Source organism: Podarcis melisellensis (genome assembly GCF_964234715.1).
Source record: "Podarcis melisellensis genome assembly, chromosome: 11".
Lineage (NCBI taxonomy): Eukaryota > Metazoa > Chordata > Lepidosauria > Squamata > Lacertidae > Podarcis > Podarcis melisellensis.
This window is the reverse complement of record NC_138543.1, coordinates 25584149-25600716: the sequence shown is the minus strand read 5'-3', so window position 1 is coordinate 25600716 and position 16568 is coordinate 25584149. Positions and strand designations below refer to the sequence as shown.

Below are 16568 nucleotides of genomic sequence, written 5' to 3'. Positions count from 1 at the left end.
AGCGTATGTAACCCGAGGTACCACTGTACTCTGGTCTCCTAGACCACTCCCTGACCAAGGCTGCTGATAGTGAAGGGGTTTTAGTTATCACTTTCTCATGAACAGTATGACAAGTCTGGGTCTGCAGAAGCATACTCTGTCATTGTTTCAGCCTGTATCTGAATGTCTTGCTGCTACCTCCCCATCTTCTGACAGCTCCATAGTTTCTTCACCAAGCCTCAACTTAGAAGGACTTTCAAGGGGATGTTGGGCAGTGTTTTCAGGGGATCCTGCCTGTTCCTCAAGGTCCTTGGCCTGTATGAGGTATGCTTCATTCCCTGAGAACTCTGTGTTTGGTACAAAGACAAGGCTAGGCATGACACCACCACCAAAAAGGCCCTTTATCAAGTCTCCATTGCCTTAGCCAAAATGGTGAGGGAAATCACAGAAGAGTCACAGAAGACAATCTCTTTGGTTCTGCTGGAAGGATATGATTTCCCACCATTGTGGTGCTGGGGGATTTCTTCAACAAACATGGGTGCTATGTTTGCTAAACCAGGGGTGGCTAACCTGTGGCTCTCCAGTTGTTGTTGGACTGCAACACACCCCTGACAAGTGATCACACTAGCTGAAGATGATGGGACTTAGAGTTCAGCAACTTCCATGTGGGGCCACAGGTTAGCCACCCCTGCTCAAAACTGTTCTGTGTACTTGGTGATAGTGTAACAGTTATCAAGTTACTATTTGATCCTGAATTGTTAGGCATATAATTAGAGTTTTGCAAGTAAACCTGAAAAACGATGAATTCTTAACATGGCTGTCAGGTGAGCAGCCGTTGGTTTTTCCCTTTTGAAAAATGTATTTTGAAAAGTAGATTCATGGCAGCGTGCAAAGCCAATGACCTTGTCATAAAATATTATGAGCATCCCAAATAATGGTAAATTCCATTTGAGTTCCATTATATCCTGAACAGACTCGACCCTGCTTGTCAGTTTGACGTATGTAATGACAGTGCAGATGGCAATTAACGAAGAAGTTCCAACACAGGCATGGCATTTGGGGCGATAGAAAACTGTGGTTCAGCACAAGGCAAAAATCTTGCTCTGAATTAGTGGGGTCTAGTTGTGAAAAGTAGTTGAGGCCCCTTCCTATCTGAAAAATGTGCAATCAGAGATGAAATTTTGTTTTCCCTGTATCTTCAATAGGGATGGAGGGACCTTGATAATAAAGGTACAGTATATGGTTGAAAGGATTCAAAGGGGAGATCCTCATCTCTATTTATTTTTTTCAAAGGCTTCTTCTTTTGCGGAACTGGATCCAGCTGACGTCTATTTGAGTGTTATCCGAAGTCTGAACGTAGGGCAGACCCACACCATACACTTAAAAGAACATTAAATGCACATTAAGAGCCCATAGCTTCCTTCAAAGAATCCTGGGAACTGCAGTTTGTTAAGGGGTGCTGGGAACTCTCACTCTGTGAAGGGAAAACTACAGTTCCCATGATTCCCAAGAGTCAAGTACATTCAGATGTGCCACAGTTAGTCTGGTGGCACAGTTAGTGCCACCAGTTAGTCCATCTTTGAACTGACTCTCTCATTCAGGACTGACACATATCTTTTTCCTCCTTCCCTGCTGCTTTTGTCTATTGCTGGCTTGTAACAGACTCACCCACAGAAACCCCCTTCAAGCTGCAAGCAGCCCATGTCGAGACCAAGCAAAAGCAAGTAAATTCAAGAGGATGGCATGAAGGGTATGTGAAACTGGAAGTTCAGTGAATATTTTGCAGTGCATGTGGTCAGAGTGCAGACATCATTTTAACTACAGGCTCATTGCATGTCGTGATGCAAGGAACTGTGATTTGTCCCTGGCTCCTTGCCAAATATTGTTATACAGTGGTACCTCTAGATACGAACAGAATCCGTTCCAGGGTCCCGTTTGCATCTAGAAGCAAACGTAACTAGCGACGGCACGTCTGTGCACACGCACGTCGCTTTTTGCCGCTTCTGCGCATGTGCGTGACGTCATTTTGAGCGTTTGCACATGCGCAAGCGGCAAAACCCGGAAGTAACCCTCTCTGTTACTTCCGGATTGCCGTGGAGTGCAACTCGAACACGCTCAATCCGAAGCACATTCAACCCGAGATATGACTGTAAGTTTTTTTTGGGGGGGGTAATCCCCTCCCCAAACCCAATAAATTAATGAATCTCAGAATCTCGCAAATATTTGGGATATGAATGCAAAAGAGAGGCTGCAGAACTGTGCCAGACAAGGAATTCCAGGGCCGGCTGGTACAAACCAGCCTGCCCAGGCTAGTTGAGAACAAAAACATTAACAGACAAAGGTGCTGTTCTGCACCCCTTCCATTGCAGACCTCAATTTTCCCAACAGAAACACAACCCCAGGGAGGAGGCTATAACCCCTGGAATCTCGCACAGCCACTTGACAGAGATTGGGGTGGCATGTAACAATATATACACTTTGCCATGTTGCAAAGTAGGTACAGAAATAGCTTATTCAATGAATTTGGGCGTTTCTATTTACAAAAGTGCAATACTTTTATACTTATTTTATAAAGCTACACTTGTCTGAGAAATAATTCCCGATTATGAGTGTATTTGTAAATGATTGTTTCTCACCTTGAGTCACACCCTAAAATTGTATTACACATAAAATGAATGCTTCTGCTTCTATCAGGACTGCATTTGATTTACAATATTACATAAAACTGGAAACTCGTGTTACTGGAAGTAAATGTCATTGTTTGAGCTTGCCAGAAAGCATAATTTGTAAATATGTATGTATTGTAAATGCATTTAAATTTGACTTTACATTCACAAAATAGAGCCCCTCAGTGGATGAACATAAAAGTTAAAAACATGAACTAATCCTTTATCGGAAGAGATTGCCAACATCTATCTGAACTAACCAATGTAAATATGAAAATACCTCTCTGAGGCATATGATGCGGGCATGTCCTGCAGTGTTTTTTTAAGCCACCATGGGTGTTCTGTATGTAGGCAAGAGTAGCTGCTTTGTTTGGAATGATCCTGCCTGTCTAGGGAAAGGAGACGCCATCCCTGTAGATCCTTGACATTAGCGCTCAGTAGGGTCTGAGGAAGCACCAGTGTCCTTTAGGCCAAATCTGAACAACTGCTGATCCACTAATCAAAACAAAAAAAATTCCTTCCAGTAGCACCTTAAAGACCAACTAAGTTAGTTCTTGGTATGAGCTTTCGTGTGCATGCACACTTCTTCAGATACACTGAAACAGAAGTCACCAGACCCTTCTATATAGTGAGAAGGTGGGGAGGGGTATTACTCAGAAGGGTGGTGGGAATGGGTGATTGGCAGATAGCTGTGATGAGCCTGTTGACAACTATTAACAACTGTAATAGGTCTTACAGGAAAAAGCAAGAGGTGAGAAGGTGAAAAATGGCTTTGTCATGTATAATGAGATAAGAATCCAATGTCTTTGTTCTTTAAGGTGCTACTGGAAGGAATTTTTTTTGTTTTGACTATGGCAGACCAACACGGCTAACTATCTGTAACTGATCCACTAATGTAAGCATAAGCTACCAACCCCATATGGCAGCCCACATATAATTCCTTACCTGCCTGGGACAATACAAACAAGTAAATTGTCGAACACCCAGCAGGCCACCTTAAGTACGTAACTGGATTTCTGTGTTTGGCTTGATGCGTCACAGGCTGAATCAGACTTGCACATCTTATCTATGTATAGTTCTATTGTTCCTGGATCTCCTGAAGCATAAGTAACTGATTACAGACATAGACTGAAAACTGAGAAACACATTTTGTTGTTTTGTACAGTACTTTTGATTCTCCACACTTTTCTTTTAATTTTTCTTTTTCTTTTAATTTTTCTTATAAATTTTTACTCACCCATTATCTATGCCTAATTAAGTATTCTATGTATATGTTTGGTTCTTGCTCTTATTTATTTAATAATTATTCACTTAGATTCATACTGTTATGCTACTTATTTAGATGTTTTGCTTATGCTGGTCTATGACCGTAATAAAGAACTTGACTTGATTCTCCACACTAGCAGAGATGAGTTTCCCATTCTGGCATTTTCAGAAGTTTGCATTCTGGACCAGTTTTTACTTAGCTCTGAAGACATTAAACACTTATTCATTACGTACTTCTTACAGAAGACTTGCTATATTGCCTGTTGCATAGTTTCCCTTGCTTTTCAGTCTTGCAATTCCTCGTTAAATTGATATAACCAGAGCTCCCCATTGTTGTCATATCAACACCTAGAGCTTTTGTCCAAACAAAATTCAAGGTCTTAGCCATTGCGTTTAGTTCGTGCCGTAAATCTTCAGCCTGATGCTCTTGGAAACTCCTTGTTTACTTGCACTTTTGGTCTCGCTCTTCATTATCTTGACACATTCTCTCTGCAGCTTATTATTATTATACTTGAGTCTGCATATTTTTAGGCCAACAAACCGTGTGTGCAAACGCAGCAGCTTCAATTCCTTGACCTTCATTGATTATGTTAACTTGCGTTGCTCTTGGAAACCTTCCCAGTTTGCAAATTGGACAAGGTTAGCCAGCTGCTCATACCCTGTTCCTGTATCTTGCTATTTACATAGCGCTGGCCACTGAAGATGCTCAGCTATTTGCTTGTGACATAGAACACAAATCTCCGGTTGACAGAGGCAGAGTAGGCCGGGCCATTGCAGCAGCTCCAAACCACTTCAGTGTAAAAAAAAGAGAGAGACCAGATATAATGAAAGCTCTACTTGTAATACAAACCAACAGTGGCTGCTGGTGCCACTCCACTAGGCTTTCTTCCACATGGCAAGCTGCCAGCCAATCTGTAAAAAAGAAAAAAAGAAATGTGGGCTAGGAATGGACAAGACCGTCATTTTCATTCTCTCTGTTTCTCGTTTGTCCAGTCTTCAGTTCACCACATTTCTACATCAGTTTGCAATATTTACCTAATTAAAATAAAAATGCCCATGAAAACAAATCAGCATTTTAGTGTGCATTTCTCTTGATATACACATTTTATGTGCTATTTTGCCTAGGGTGGCCATATTTGAAACAGTGAAAATCTGGACAGAAAAGTGTTGTTTGGGGGGTGGGGGAGCAAAGTTGTTGAGCTTTTTCTAGTTCTGCCCAAATTTTTGAGCTGTTTTCATGTAAAATCGTAAAATCGGCAAAAACTGCACTGCCGGCATGGGCTGCCATATGTCCAGATTTTCCCGAATTTTTTTGCCAATTTCTGCCTGGACACTGCTGCCAACACCAGTATTCCAGATATGTCTGGAAAATCCCAGGTATATTGCAACCTGATTTTTGCCTAATTTATACACATTTGAAAGAACCCCCCCCCCCTACAATGCATTCTTGTGTGTTATTTTCACCATTATAGGCATTTTCCTATGCACACTTTCTCCTAATACACACAGCTTTTGGCAGGAGAATTGCACTGTATAATCTGGAGAAGTATAATTTTAGAAGATTAGCTTCATTCTGAGACATGTATAGTTTGGGGAAGTACATGTTATATATAGGTTTGCATTTAAATGCAACCCAAAATGAATTTCTCCCTCAACCCTAATGCTAACATACTGTATGATCTAGATAACCTTCCTTCTGCCTCCAACAGTAGAGGTAGAATATAGCCATCACGTAACTAAAGCTGCTAATTGCTAACCTAAGGCTCTCCCTTAGGGTTGCCATATGTCCAGGAAAACCTGGACATGTCCTCTTTTGGAGAGCCAACATGCACATCTGGGCACATTTTTACATTTTAAAAGAAATGTCTGGGGATTTTTGCTCGGGCTCAAGGCTTAAGGCTCAGACTGTTCTGCATGCTGTGACCTCTGCCAGCCTGAACCTGAGAAAGAGGTGAGCAGGCAGGGCACCCCTTTTTCTGGCTTGGACTGGCAGTGGCTCAGGCTGTCCCCTTTTTTGCTCTTCAAGATATGGCAAACCTACACTTCCTACACCTTTCAGTCTACAGATATGAGGCTGTTATGGTATCTTCTATTTCCCCCCAGGGCCTTTTGTGCTCTTTCTCCTGCCTACTGTCATAAGCGGGAAACACTGCTACACAGCAGTGGGAGGAAGGGGGAGAAACCAATGGACAAAAAATTATGGCCACTTAAAAGAGTCTGTGAACAAAAAATGCCAATTTTCCGGCTGAAGGAGGATGAATTTGCAGTTTTATGAGAATTTACACCTCCCGATTCAATCACTTTGACATTCTGATTTAGTTTTTGATTATACATCTCTGACATACATTACTGAGGATTCTACATTGCTGACAGTTAATATCAGGACTTGTATTTAGAAGGACAGGATATTGATACCATGCTGTCAGGAGGGAGTAAGCTGACAAGGCAATGAAAAATACAGAGGGTGTTACCAGCTTTAAGGCTGCTACTTTCTTATGTGTGCCCCTTGTTGGATATAACTTTGTTTTCAGTCAGTTCTGTGAGGCTCTGCAGATCAGAATGATATACAGGCAAGCAGCTGACTATACATGAAATTGGAATTTGCAAACCTTCTACTGGGTGTAGCCAAGCTAAAAAACCCAAGGTGGAATAAAATGATGTTAATTCTTACATGCCAAATAAGCATCTTCAGTTTACAATGGAGGAATAATGCCCAATAGAAATGACTTGAAACAAACATACCTAAACCCTGAAAATATTAACATTTTGGGGTTTATGTTGTATAAGTAAGCATTCACCCAAAGAGTCACAATTTTATTCCAAATTAGTACAGTTGAGAAGTATGTGACTATAGCTGTTCTGATCTCTCCTCAGAAGGGAGAGGAAATATTGTATCCCCCCCCCAATTATTTTGTGCTTTCATCCTGTATTTTTATATTGTGAACTGCCCTGAGCAGAGGCGTCATCTTCTCCAGTTGATTGAGGGGGCCCAATGCAATGTCCTGACATCAGTCGTGTGACATCATGAGGATTGGATGGGGTGGAGCTAATGCCCTCTGAGTATTGAGGAGGCCCAACCCCCTCAAAAAATACATGGTGGGGGACGACATTGTCTTGGCCTATAGGAGCAGGCGCTGATGTCGCTGAGATCTTCAGACGAAGCGTGGTATATATATTTAATAAATAATAACAAAATAAAAACCCATGAGGCAAAGCAGCAAGAGTTTAAGCACCTCAGATAGCACCTCAAAATGCAAATTTTGCTCCATCAAAAGCAGGAGTTGACTAAGTCTATATGAATCCCTCTGCTCAAATTGCTGCCACCGCCACCACCTCAGGTGGTTTCTCCCATCCAAGTACTAACCAGGCCTGACCCTGCTTAGCTTCCGAGATCAGACGAGATCGGGCGTGTTCAGGGTAGTATGGCCGTAGACCACCTCAGGTGGTTTCTCAAAGGCCCAGCTTCTCTGCCTTCTCACCTAGTGTGCTCCTTGCTCTGCTGGGCAGTTTTGTGGAGAGGGAGCTGATAGGCTCCATGGATGCATTAGACTTGGAGGAAGACAGGACTCAAGTTCAGGTACAGAGGCTCCTGACTTACAGCCTTGGGATCACTGCCAGGCCCCTGGTTTTGTTCCTCAGCTGGCAGTACAGCAGGCCCAGACTTCACCAGCTCATCCTCCATCCCTGAGTATTTATCACCACTCTAGTCTGGGGCCATTATTATTACGGTAGTTCCATTTTAAAATAGCACATGGGACAGTGGTGGAGAAGCTACGGCCTTCCAGTCATTGTTGAATTACAACTCCCATCAGCCCTGACCATGGGCTATGTTGCCCGGGGATTATGGGAGTTGGAGTCCAACAATATATGGAAGTCCAAAGCTTTCCCACCACTGTCCCATGTGCTTTTTTTAACCATCAATAACAAGCAGTGAACCTGGGACCTTCTGCTTACAAAGCATGTATTCTGCTAGTGACTTTTGGCCCCTCCCAAAATATTACATCACTCATGCCATTCAGATGACAATTATTCCCACAGTTAGGCTAGATGAAAAAACATTGTACCAGCTCTTAGGCCACAACAATGTGCCACATTTCCTGGATCTCATCTGAAACCAAAGGATTTTGAGGCTAAAGGGAGCCATTTCTAGATGTTCCTTACTCTAACATAATTCAGAAGGCTCTTGCATACTTGCAAGACTCTAACAACTAGGTCTGAACTCCAAAATAGGTTCTATTTATAACACAAGCACTCTTTGATTGGGAATCAGAGTTCCAGGCAATTAGCTAGCAGAGTTTTAAATTAGTTGGGATCAATGAGAGTGATGGATATTTTGCATATCTGAAAACTAAGCAACTATTTAGACACCTAAATTGGGTGATCTTGTGCATAGTTATCCTTGAGTTACTGCCACTTAAATCAACATGACTTAAGGGTTCCTAATTGAATGCAGGACTGTTGTTTGCAGGTGCAACCCAAAGAAAGTTAGGGGTGCTTAATTCTCGTTGATTTCAGCGTGACTTGGAAGTTAGCTTAGGCTGGAATGCATTCCTAAGGTTTAAACAGAGGTAGCAATTGAAATCCAAGATCCAACGTGGTGAGCAAGTTAGGATCCAGTGCATCTCCAGCTCAGCCAGTTGAGTTCTGGTTCAGCCAGCTACACATCCATAAGTCCCCAACCTGAGCTCAGCTGGAGATATGCCATGTAACTCCTCCATCCTGGCTACGTCTTACCCTGATGTAAGCCCTGAAAAATGGACATTCTGGGGGAATGGGGCCGGGCAGGCAGGACCATATACTGAACTCCATTCAGCTCAGTCATGTGTGACCTGACACCCACTAGCCCAAAAATGGTGTAATTCAGACCACATTTTTAACGGGGAGGAAATGGGCTCAGGTTCACCTCCGTACACAACTCTGAAAAAGGACTCAGGATCCAGCATAATTTACAGCCCATGTTCAGCTTATTTCACTTCCATAGTGCAGCTCCTCATGTAGATGATTCAGGGAATTTGCACTGAGGAGACAGATCTCAGGGCACTCAGTGAAAGGCATTTTGCACCTAGGTAATACTCTCCACAAACACAAGGTCCACCATGAAGTCCAGAAAGGGAGAATCACACCTGCTACTGGAGGACTGGGAGATATGGTGAGCTCCTCAGCAAGTCCCCTGTGGCCAGGTAGGGCAAACCCAGGAACATTTTCTGGAGCACCTTGTTCCTGTGGGCTTGGACCTGGGCTTGCATCAGGCAGAGCTCCTTAATGACTTCCCTGTCTAGTTGGAAGAACTGGTAGCATTCCAAGTCAGCCAGAGTAAGCTTTTGGAAGTGGGCAGGTATGTTGTGATGCCTCCACACCCTGTGCTGCGCTTGTAGCAACAGGTAGTCCCCATTCCAATGGTGATGCTAGCTGAGCTGGCTCTCTGTGTTTTGATGGCTTTCACCCCTTTTCTCTCTGTGCCAGGTTCAGGTTGGTTCAGCCAGCATTTGCCCCTCCCAGTAGTTCCAGTGGGGTTTGGACCAGGCATACTTTTTTAAAAAAGGTAAAAGACCCCGGACAATTAAGTCCAGTTGCAGACGACTCTGGGGTTGAGGTGCTCATCTCGCTTTACAGGCCGAGGGAGCCGGTGTTTGTCCGCAGTTTTTCCTGGTCATGTGGGCAGCATGACTAAGCTGCTTCTGGTGTAACAGAACACCAAATACCGAACTTCCTACAAAACCCTGGAAGTGGAAGTGTCTTCTGCAAATGCAACTGGAACTTGGGGTCCAAGCAGCAAGAAAAAGACACATCACAGTTATTATAATAAAAAAATGTGAGTAAAACTTTGAGGAATCTTTATTTTGAAGAAAGAGAGGATAATAAAAATAAGATGTTTGGAAGAGCAATCATATGGAAGATTTAATCTTTAAAAGTTTATATTGCATCTTTTAAAATAAATCAAATACGCAGAGCTGTGGCAAAGAGAGACATTTGCAATTTAATGAAAAAAGATTACAAGGATAAATGGCTTCATGCAACTAAATGCTCTATTTCTTATCTAGCCAAGAAAATGCAAGCCAAATTTGTCATTGCTATTAAAAGCAAAACAATCCCTGACAAATTTATAATATGTGCAACATAGACATTCTGTATTAATTTTCCCAATGTTTGCATATAACAATATATGAGTAATCATCAATCTGCCACATTAGTATATGCATTTCAGTGTGCTCAGTCTCAGCAATGAGTCTCACTGAGTGCCTTGAGTCAGAGAATAAGATACTTCTAAACACATGCTTTTGAATTTGTGCATGCTTCCATTTTTGCTGGTGTATTTGAATTTGCTTCACCCCATGGCTGCAGAAGAGCACCATGCAAGGAATAGCCTCAGATGACACACCAAAGTTAGTCACACCTATGCATGGTTTTATTGAAACACATGGCAGTCAAAACGGCTGGGCTAGTCAAAGATGTTTAAGATTTAAGCAAGCATAAGTAATACCCCACCCAAAGGAGCTTAAATAAGTTGGCATGAGACCTTGGTTTTGTTTGTGGTGGATATTTGGCAGTTCTGCTGAAAGAAAGACCACCTCTATTCAAACAGATTACGCAGGGCTCATAGGACAACAAATATCTGGGCTTTTTTGTGATAGTATTCACTAGTACTGAGTACTTTTACCTTCACATCTTTTCCCCCCATTTTGCTGCCTATGGCAGGCATTTTGTGCTGCACCCATGGCGCATCTCTCCAGATGTGAGTACTGGCACCTCGGTTTTACCCACCCACCCGCACCAAAAACACTGCTGGATACGAAAGTGCTCTGGATTGCTAGAGGGGCCTTGCCAAAATATTCCAACACTGATGGATTCCAAAGCTATGGCTACTGTAGGGATGGGAGCATGTATGGGATGTGACGGACCTCTCCTGCTGGTTCAAAACAAACCAACCCTAAGAGTGAGCACTTGAAAATAATTATTTAGTTTTGTTTTAGCTTCTAAGGGATGCCTTTGTGTGGTTTCAAATTAGTTGTCACCACCATGGAATTGAAGAGTTGGATGGGGTCCTGAGCATCATCTGTTCTAGCCCAACCCCTTAAAGGTAAAGGTACCCCTGCCCGTACGGGCCAGTCTTGCCAGACTCTGGGGTTGTGCGCCCATCTCACTCAAGAGGCCAGGGGCCAGCGCTGTCCGAAGACACTTCCGGGTCACGTGGCCAGCGTGACATCGCTGCTCTGGCGAGCCAGAGCTGCACACGGAAACGCCGTTTACCTTCCCGCTAGAAAGCGGTCCCTATTTATCTACTTGCACCCGGAGGTGCTTTCGAACTGCTAGGTTGGCAGGCGCTGGGACCGAACAACGGGAGCGCACCCCGCCGCGGGGATTCGAACTGCCGACCTTTTGATCGGCAAGCCCTAGGCGCTGAGGCTTTAACCCACAGCGCCACCCGCGTCCGCCCAACCCCTTACAATGCAGCAATATGCAGCTGTCTCATATGGGGATCAAACTTGCCACCTTGGCATCATCAGCACCATGCTCTAACCAACTACGCTATGTGGGCTAATGTGGTTTTATTTAGGCTTTACCATTATTTCAGTGGAAATCCTGCCTGTGTCCTATTATCTGTAACTACTGCGTTGTTCATCCAAATGGCATGTTTTCAGACATTCTGCTCCTCCTTGAGGCCATTAGACTTGATACATTCCAGACAGATTTACAAGAAGAAAATAGAGTAAGTACTCTGAAAATACACAGAGCTTCAAAACAACAACAACAACAACAAACAGAATAAAAACACCCAATCATTGGTGCTCCCAAATGCCTGCAAAAAAAGAGAAGATTCCAAGTAAACATCTGGAAGAACTGTCTGACAGTAAGAGCAGTTCAGCAGTGGAACCGTCTCCCTCAAGAGGTTGTGGATGCTCCTTCATTGGGGTTTTTAAAGCAAGGATTGGATGGTCATCTATCATTGAGATTCCTGCATTGCAGGGAGTTGGAATAGATGACTCTCAATGTCTCGTCCAACTCAACAGTTCTGTGATTCTATTCTATGGTACCGAAATGAAAACAAAGCTGGCGTCAGGCAGGGCTTCCTGACGAAAGCATTCCCTAGACTGGGAACCACCACAGGAGAAGCCTGTATTCTTATGAACACCCTGCAAAACTCCCTTGGAGGTGGGATGCAGAGAAGGTATCAGATGACTTATAACTCAAATGTATTCCATTGAAATGGCACACTGTTTCAAATAACCTGCTTCCCCTCCAAAGAAACAGGCTTGCCACTATGAATGGGTGGCTCAGGGTGAGATACTTGTGGAGAAAAATGGATTGACACCCTATTAGTGTCCTGATCCAAGGTGATTTCTGCCACAAAAAGGAAATGCTGGCTCAAGCAAGATGGAGACCAGTAAGCCGAGGGCTCCAAAACTGACTGGGAACTATGGAAAGGTCAGGATACTAGACAAGGGCTGAGGTGTTAATTCAGCATTCTGAATAGCATGGAACACCAACAGTACAATTTTCAAAACAGCAAGTGTTATGTGTGCCTGTGTGGTTGCTCGAGAGCAAACAGGCAAGACTCCCCACAGGTCTTTTCAAGGCTTTATTATCTGTCCAAAATGTTCACAGTGCAGATTGACTCAGGTCCATGTCTGCTCACTCGCTAGCAGAATCTGGGAGTGGGCGATCCTTAAACTTTCCCCAGCAGAGTAGTCTTTTGACCCCCACCCTATGCCTTCCCTCTCTGCGCGTAAACCGACTGCGCAAAGAAGGTGTGGGCAGAGGGGGACCTGCCTCCCCCCCCCGCTTTGTTCCTGCTTGATGCTGTGGCTCTCCCTTGCATCCTCCGAGCTTTGAACCCCTTCCCCACTCGAGCCGTGGCTTCCCTCCTCCGCGGAGAAAGTGCTACTTCTCACGATCTTTGGAGGCTCCCTATAACCCAACTGCCCTTCCACCTCTCGCCTCTGAGCTGATGGCAGTTCCCTGACAGAAAGAAAGCCAAGCAGCCCAGAGTTAAAATGCATCAACAAGTTAAAACAGATGAAACACCAGGAAAAGCCTTCCAAAATAAAGACACCTTAACATGTGAGAAAACAAACTGAGGACCACACAAAGTTTGCTGGGAAAGACATCTCACAGCATGGGCATCACTAACAAGGAACGCTCAGTTCTGCACACTTGCAGATCAAATTTCTGTATATGGCCTAGAAGCTGTCAGGATAGCAAGGTAAGAGAGGAAGAATTGGCTTAATAGGCTCCCTGTGGCCTACTTCAGCAAAGAGTCGGTTCACAAAATTCTTCAATTTCTGAAACATCTTCCAAGGTGGCATCATGTATAACTCATCCCTATTAAAAATGCCCAGTATGGCTTTACTTTAAGTGTCAAATAGGAGAGGGTGTCTTTGTGTGTTTTGTGTAGACTGCACTTATCTTGTCACTTGTTTCTTTATTCAGGGATGTAATATGAAATGCAAGTTTTCAAAGGAGATCCAGAACCGTTCAATAGTTTCTTCTCAGTACCTGGAAGCCTCATCACAATCAATAATGGAGGGACATGACTTCAGTCACCCTCATCAGCAGGCACCCAAGCATATTACCTGAGGATAATCTGTGAAAAAGAGCCTCGTTTAAGTATGAAACGTCTACTTTCCTCACTTCTTATTTTTTAAAATTCTTGGATCAATAGCTTGGGTGGAATGACATCGGAGGAAAACAAGTATAATACATGCTATTTATTAGGAAAGTGCTAACTGATGTGATTATTATTCAAAAATACATCACCAGGTAACAATGAAAGTTTGTTTAGATGGCATAAGTATAAAAGTAACATTGAACACTTTTTTAGCAAATGCAGGAAGTGGATTATTTATTGTTTATTTCATAAAATTTATACACCACTCGAAGTTGCTTACAAAAGATAAAACAGTAAAATCAAGAAAAAGTTCACAACCATACTTTGAAACACACAAAAGTTAAAAGGCTAAAACAGATTAAAATTACACCAGCTTTCTGTGGATCTGAGTAGGCTTGACTAAACAAGAATGTTTTCTGCAGGCTCCAAAAAGAGTTCAGTGAAGTCGCCTTCTTGATATCAATAGGCAGGGAATTCCAAAGTGTAGGTCTTATGTGGCACTGTCGCCACCTCCACTTGGCTTTTAAGAAGAGAGACAAATTCAGATTGGTTTTATCTATCTATTACATTTCTGTCCTGCCCTTTCTCCCAAAGGAGTCCAGGAAGGACACCTACATCTATGTGACACCTACAGTACCGTTTCTTGTTGAGGAGTTTCAGGAATTCCTCAAGTTTTAAGACATGCCTAATCCGGGAATTATTGAGACCAGCATCTTCTAACACTGAATCAGGGGAATCCCAGACCAAGTATCCCTATTTTCCAAGGACAGCCCCAAATTTACAGAAGCTGTCCCGGTTTCTGATTTGATGCTCGAATGTCCCGCTTTTCCTTAGGACATCCCTATTTTCATCAAAGAAACGTTAGAGGGTATGGAAATATGTGATACCCACCCCAGCCCAGCCCAGCCAAGGAGATAAGTACTGTATTTTTTGCTCTATAAGACTCACTTTTCCCCTCCTAAAAAGTATGGGGAAATGTGTGTGTGTCTTATGGAGCGAATGCAGGTTGTGCAGCTATCACAGAAGCCAGAACAGCAAGAGGGATTGCTGCTTTCGCTGCACAGCGATCCCTCTTGTTGTTCTGGCTTCTGAGATTCAGAATATTTTTTTTCTTGTTTTCCTCCTCCAAAAACTAGGTGCGTCTTATGGTCTAGTGCGTCTTATAGAGCAAAAAATACGGTAACTATACAAAATGTAGAAGACATCTGGAGGCAGCCCTGTATAGGGAAGTTTTTTTTAAGGTTTAAGGTTTTATGTTTTTATATATGTTGGAAGCCACCTAGAGTGGCTGGGGCAACCCAGTCTGATGAGCAGGGTATTAATAATAATAATAATAATAATAATAATAATAATAATAATAATAGGGTGAAAATAGGGGTGTCCTATTCAATAATAATAATAATAATAATAATAATAATAATAAATAGGTTATCCCTACAGTCATACCTTGGAAGTCGAATGGAATCCATTCCGGAAGTCCATTCGACTTCCAAAACATTTGGAAACCGAAGTGTGGTTTCTGACTGACTGCAGGAAGCTCCTGCAGCCAATCAGAAGCTGTGGAAGCCCTGTTCAACTTCCAAAACTAGTTCACAAACCGTTACAGTCACTTCCGGGTTTGTGGCATTTGGGAGCCAAAACGTTTGAGAACTAAACTGTTCAAAAACCAAGGTACAACTGTATTTTCATTGGAGAAATGTTGGAGGGTATGGAATCTGTGGTCTCTGGTGAGTACTGGCTTACGGCAACAGTGTGGCCAGACCCCAACATGTTCCCACACTGACCAGCATCCAGGTTAAAGCGGCCCTATTAGCCAGAACCTCCTGACTGCAATAAAGTGCAAAGATTGCAATCCAAAAGAGTGCCTTTGGCCCCATCTGGTATTATTAGACTCATTGTGGAGTTACAGAGAGCAGTAAATTCTATTTCCCTCCCTATACACTGACATACTTGGATGGAACGGCCCAGGGAAATGGCAGCCGGGTGTGATAGTTGGAGTGCCAGAGGGCACTGTGAAATGCCACTAGAGATAACTGTTACAGCTGGCATGCTGTTAACGACAAGCATTTTCTGTTCCTGGTATGGCCACAATGTGCTGCACTGCTATCAAAGGCAAGTGAAATTGCTTCCTCTTCATGTTGCACCACTGAAAGCCAGAATGCTAAGCAATTATACCTGACACTTTCCCTTTTATTGCTCACCATTGCTGTGGTCCTTATTTCCAGTTTCTCCACAGACCGGTCTAATTTGCCTTGTTTGGGGTGTGTGGATCAATCCTTCTTTATGCTCTCCGCTTGTCTATAGATTGCTCGCATGTTGCATCTAAAGGAGGACCTTGCCCAATGTGACCTGCGAAGTTTTGCTGTTCTAGAACTGCCTGTTAAGATAATGATTGCCGAGCTCACAAGCGAATAATGGGATAAAATGACTATCGCAGATGGTTTGCGTGCTGAGGTCCCCAAAACATCCCTTCCCCAAATAACTCACACATCACACATAATTTTTTGTTTAAGGTTTTTGGCATAATTTTGGCCACAACTTTATTATCATACAAGATTGTGAATGGTTGCTTAGGCATTGGTTATGACTAGCTATCCCCCCCGCCTTGGGGATAGCACTGACTCCCGGATTCCAGCGTAAGTCAGTGTGGAGGAACAGGCAGGGCAACTGGGGCTGCGACTCAGACCCTTCAGTTCCTCCCTGCGTGCGCCTTGGGGTCTTACACGGCCCGCACCCGATTCCAGGGGTTTGGACAAGGGGGATGGTAAGCCCCAGAATTCCTTTAACGGAATTCCCATTCCGCAGCAGCATTGGAGGGGTAGGCACAGCCAATCCATACCCCTCCACCAACCAATTTAACCAATGCCTAACCGCCACCCGAGCCCTTATGCTCGCCGCCAACCACTCACAAACCAAACCACACCTTCAACTTGGACACCACCGCATCCAACCACACACCATTCCCAACTGTAGAAAGATGAACCCCATCATCCCTGTATAAATCAGCAGCCCTAAAGGATATCATAGGATGAGGAATCACCAATCCACCC

At 43.5% G+C, this 16568-nt stretch overlaps 2 long non-coding RNA genes across 3 annotated transcripts in view; one reads left to right on the top strand and one right to left on the bottom strand.

Annotated features, from left to right (window-relative positions):
- Positions 1-8135, top strand: part of LOC309380730 — a 745666-nt gene extending 737531 nt beyond the window's left edge. The window contains exon 3 of the long non-coding RNA XR_014173087.1: positions 8124-8135. This is a non-coding gene — a long non-coding RNA (uncharacterized lncRNA). The remainder of the gene's footprint in view (positions 1-8123) is intronic.
- The window catches only part of LOC309380693, a 36936-nt gene continuing 24410 nt past the window's right edge, over positions 4043-16568 (bottom strand). For both annotated transcript variants that reach the window (XR_014173037.1, XR_014173038.1), the window contains exon 4: positions 4043-4823. This is a non-coding gene — a long non-coding RNA (uncharacterized lncRNA). The remainder of the gene's footprint in view (positions 4824-16568) is intronic.